Source organism: Hydra vulgaris, chromosome 01 (assembly GCF_038396675.1).
Source record: "Hydra vulgaris chromosome 01, alternate assembly HydraT2T_AEP".
In the NCBI taxonomy this organism is placed as follows: Eukaryota; Metazoa; Cnidaria; class Hydrozoa; order Anthoathecata; family Hydridae; genus Hydra; species Hydra vulgaris.
The window spans coordinates 22,081,873-22,087,170 of record NC_088920.1 but is presented as its reverse complement, the minus strand read 5'-3'; the positions used below and the strand labels follow the sequence as shown (position 1 = coordinate 22,087,170).

Here is a 5,298-nt window from a genome sequence, read left to right as displayed (position 1 = left end):
ATATAACGAAGCTTTAGAAATTTATTATTCTGTTGATAAAATACAAACTGAAATTTTAGGTATCAACCATCCGGATTCAATGACAACAAAAGTTAATATAGCAATCTGTTTGTATAAATTAGAAAAATAGCAAACAAGTTGTTTAAATATTTGATTATTATATTATTTTTAATATACATAAAGTTTATCTGTTGATAGAATATATTTGACGAACGTTTTTCTTTAAAAGTTAATGTATTTAATTCTTATTAAGAAAATTTTAATTTTTGATAAATTTTCAAATAAAAAAAAAAGTTTGTTAATTTCATTGTTTATACAGTGGTGGCTCAAAAAATTAGAACCACCCAACATTTTTACAATTTTTCATATTCTGAAGCTGATTTTCCCTATATTTTGTAATGAGTTAAATTTACAACTATTTATTTTGGGAATATAGGATATAAATAATAGTAAATGACAAAAATATAGAAGTGTAACGTATATTTAGGAAAAATAAATAAGATATACAAAATATTGTAAACAAAATCACTAATACTTAGTGTGGCCACCTTTTGCAGCAATTACGGCTTCAACTCTTCTGGTCATACTTTTGATGAGGTTTTGACAACTTTTTTTTATTTCCTCGCTGTGGTGCCAAACATTTATTAATTTTTCAATCAAATCTCTTTTATTTGTTATAAGATTTTTACTTATATCCCTCTTTAACAATTCCCATAAATTTTCTATGGGATTTAGGTCGGGCGAGTTTCCTGGCCAGGGTAATACATGGATTTTTTCAGCCTCTAAAAACTTTGTTACAGTTTTTGCCTTATGGCATGGAGCAGAGTCGTGCTGGAAGGTAAAGTTCCCATTCGGATACCACTCCATCGCTTGAGGAATCATTCTTTCCTTCAAGACTTGGATGTACTGGTCCTGCCGCATTGTATTTTTTACGATGTATAACCTTCCAGAACCCTGGCTACTAATGACTGACCAGACCATAATTTTTAGCGGGTGCTTCACCCTCTCCACAAGACAATCTTCATTGAACATTTCACCTGTCCTTCTTCGGACGAAATTAGTTTTATCCATTAGAATTTCCAATGTGGATTCATCTGAGAAGCAAACCTAAAATTTTCAAAATTGGGTTAATATTTTTGATGAAATACTAATATATTTTTTTTTTAATATGGTATTCGTTTAAATTTTAATGTGTTTATGAAGAGAAACTGAGTACTTACTCTTTCCCAATCATCAGTGGTAAAATGGCGATGATTTTTAGCCCATTGGAGACGTTTATCCTTCATTGCCTGGGTGAGCCTTGGCTTTTTGGCTGGTCTACAGGCCTTAAACCCCTGCTCCGCCATTCTTCTCCGAAGTGTTGCAAGGGATATTGTTATACCTTCATTGTTTATGATTTCCTTAAGCACTTTTTTCGATTTTCTCCTATTTTCTATCACAATATCCCTTATTTTTCTTTCGGTGCGAGGCGTTGTAATTCGATTTCGTCTACAATTTTTTCTTTTATTCAATTTTAGTGATTGATTATTGTCCAGTTTTCTTTTAATCCTATCGACTGTTGCTCTGGAAACATTCACACACTTGGCAATTTGCCTGTTGGAATGATTTCCACTCGGCAAATATCCTTGAATAAGCCCTAGTTTTGTGGGAGAAATATCTTTCTCTTTGCCCATACCTTAAAAACACCAATTATTTTAAAAAATAGCAAAATTTACCTAAATATGATAAAAAAGTTGTAAAATAATGATAACTTACTTGTAAATAGAATATATAATAAGTGTTAAATAGTAAAATAAACAAATTTTGGTGTAAAAATATAAAATCAACAAATAAAAACCGCCAGAAACACAACTATCGCCCAGTACAACACGTGCTAAAATGTGACATCTTCTGCAATAATGCAACTAACTTCACTCTAAACCACTCAATAGTGTTGTCATTGTAAAAATATGTTCAAAACAAAGTAATTAACAATGCGAAATGACAAAAACTGGACATCCGTATGTATTTTAATTAATTTCACAGTCGAAACTCAAATATTGTCTAAATTTCGAGGTGGCTCTAATTTTTTGAGCCACCACTGTAGCTATATAATTTTTGTATTTTAAAACTTGGATGTATTATTAATAATAAAGATTAAAGGAGGTGAAACTAAGTATATATATGTATATATATATATATATATATATATATATATATATATATATATATATATATATATATATATATATATATATATATATATATATATATATATATATATATATATATTAGGTACGTGTACAAATTTTTTAAACTATTCAAATATTTAATTATTATACATCATTGTAAAGAGCTTTAAATCAGAATTACAATGCTGAAAACTTCATAAAAAACAAATGATTCTACTAAAAGTTATGCCCATTTAAGTGACAATTATTCATTATAAGGAATGTTTAAGAAAACTGTAACCAACTTAAAAAAATTTGCATTCGGCTTACGGTAGTTTTATAATAGAACTTCATCATTTAGTTTTCAGTGCATTTGCTTTGCCTCGGTTATATTTTTATTCAACTTATAACAGAAAAAAATTAATATTGTTTAAATAAAAAAATTATTTCTATCAACGAATTAAAAAAATTATAAATAATAATAAGATAAATTAATTTCTATATGATTAAAAATTTTATTTATAAATATATTTATTTTATAACTTTTTTTTAAAGATAATATTTATTATATAACACTTTACATATATAGTAGGGTGGAGTGAATTTTAGTTTTTTTTTACAATTCATTTAGCCTGGGTGTGCAATAGTTGTTTATTCATTTCAGAAATACTCTGAAAAATATCAATGCTCTAGGAAATTTTTTTGAGGTGCCCCAAGACCTTTAAAATTTTAATGGGTCCCAAATATTATATAAAAAAAAGTTTTTCAAAAGTATGTCATGTTGGGTCTCAAAAGAAGCAAAATTTTATAAAAATTTCAAAAATAACAATTATTTTTAAAAAAAAATTGTTATTTTATAGTTTATTGCAGAAAAAATGACCTTTTAAACTGAAAATGAAAAAAGTTTATTTTTTTGATAAAATTCTCAAAAAAATCTTAAATAATAATTTTTTCATAAAATAATTGCTGTTTTTGAAATTTTTATAAAATTTTGCTTCTTTTGAGACCCAACATGACATACTTTTGAAAAACTTTTTTTTATATAATATTAGGGACCCATTAAAATTTTAAAGGTCTGGAGGCACCTCAAGAAAATTTCCTAGAGCATTGATGTTTTTCCAGAGTATTTCTGAAATGAATAGACAACTTTTGCACACCCAGGCTAAATGAATTGTAAAAAAAACTAAAATTCACTCCACCCTAATATTTAGGCTTTTATATTAAAAGGCGTAGTCCATTTGTTGCATTATTATAAATGTACATGGCCTTCTAGAAGATAAACAGTGAACTGAAAGAAAATAATAACCTCTTTAACTATATCTATTTTTTGCAAGAGAAAAATATGACTTGAGGAAAAAGTCGGGAAAGGATGTGATTTATGTAATAGCAATAGTTCTGGGGAAAAAACAAGGCCTGTTTTCCCCACCGTACCATTATTACTCAAGCCACATAATTTTTCGACTTGATATATACTATGATAGATGCTAAAAAATACAATAATAATTGTTTAATTACTTTGACAATTAGCGATAACATTTCATGTTAGTTAGTATTTAAAGAGATGAAGACTTGTATTTAGAAAATATACTTCGTAATATAAAATTTAAACTAATAAAATTAATTGCTTTCCATATGCTTATTAATGTTTTTAACAGAATTGCGGCAATGAATATGGCCTAGTTTTGAAGCAAATCTAGCATTGACATCCAAACATAGAAAAAGTCGATCCTTCGAGAATATTTAAAAAAAAAAAAAAAAAAATTTTAAATAAATATATAGATCACCATAGCACAACCATTATTAATAGAGAAGGCATATGTCCTGAAAAATAAATAATTATCTCATGTTATAAATATGTGATTACTGCATAATTTAATCTTATAAGTATAAATTAACCTCTTTCCTGACTTAATAAAGATCCATAGAAGCAATAGTCTATTTTTCAGTTTTCCTTCTCTGAGTTAAAACCTAGCAATAATAGATAAAATACGTCAGATATTTAAAATAATTACTAAAAAACCCATCAAAAATTAGGAGAAAAATCTTGGTGTCCATGTATACAAAAGGTCATCTTTCTAAGTTGAAACAGTATATCAAATGCCAGGTTATTGGCTCAAAACCAGTTGTAAATGAGCTTTGGTTTCCCATAGCATGTTGCAACCAAGTCAACCCTGGTTGTTGGATGTCGGTAACTACCCGACTACCTAGAATAAGATCTGATACATAAAAATAATCAATGAAAGAATTATAAATCTTTTCATAATTTTATCAACGACAACAAAAAAAAGAGGGTGAGGGGGGTTAATATACACATTAGGCATTGAAAAAATATTGCTAACCAATACACTTACCTAATATCTGTAAATGAAAACTATTAATGCAAGTATATAAACCATATTATGATTTACAATAACACATACCTTAATATAATCAATTTGCACATCATTTTTTATGATATTACCATATTATTACTGATGATGTCTGCAGATAGTTGGTATTTGCTCATTTCATACTTGACAGCATCATCATCCTCATTTTCATTTGGCTTCCAATAAGAAACTATGTGTATACCGTAAGATTGGGTGGCTTTGGCCCTACGGGATGACTTTAGCCCAAGCAAAATTTTTGTTTAAAAATGGTTTAAAATCGATACCTCAAGGTATGCCGGTTAATGTTTAGTAGCAAATTGTGGGAAATTTATTATTTATTTAGTCTAACTTAGTTTACTTAACTCGAGTCTTTGTGATATTATTGTAAGTTGCACTTTAGAAGAAGCACCTAAAATCCGAATTTTTTTAGGTGTGTAAACTTTTACATCGATAGCAGTGTCTGGAGAAGGTTTTTTATTGGAATATACATTGAATTAATTTTAAACCATTAGTGTTTGATTCTATCTTGTTTTGAAAGCTTAACAGTTTATTACTTTTTTGCAATTGAGATTAAAAAAAAAATAGATTGTCTTTGGCCCACTACATAGGGTGACATTGGCCAGGGCTAAAGTCACCCCATGTATTAGAGTAAACCTTTTTTAGTGATCATTTATAGATATTATGGTAGTTACTATGTTGGAATGAAAATTTTGTAGTAGTAATGCTATAGAAAATCAGTATAAAAGTTTGTATTAGTAAATAGCGAAATTTGTTTAGTT

At 27.8% G+C, this 5,298-nt stretch overlaps 1 long non-coding RNA gene across 1 annotated transcript; it reads right to left on the bottom strand.

Annotated features, from left to right (window-relative positions):
- Positions 1–375: 375 nt before the first annotated feature.
- On the bottom strand, positions 376–1,603 carry LOC136074829 (uncharacterized). Its single transcript, XR_010635480.1, has 3 exons — positions 1,221–1,603; positions 974–1,107; positions 376–697 (listed from the first exon to the last, which is right to left on the bottom strand). It is a non-coding gene; the product is annotated as an uncharacterized LOC136074829 (long non-coding RNA).
- Between the last annotated feature and the right edge of the window lie 3,695 nt (positions 1,604–5,298).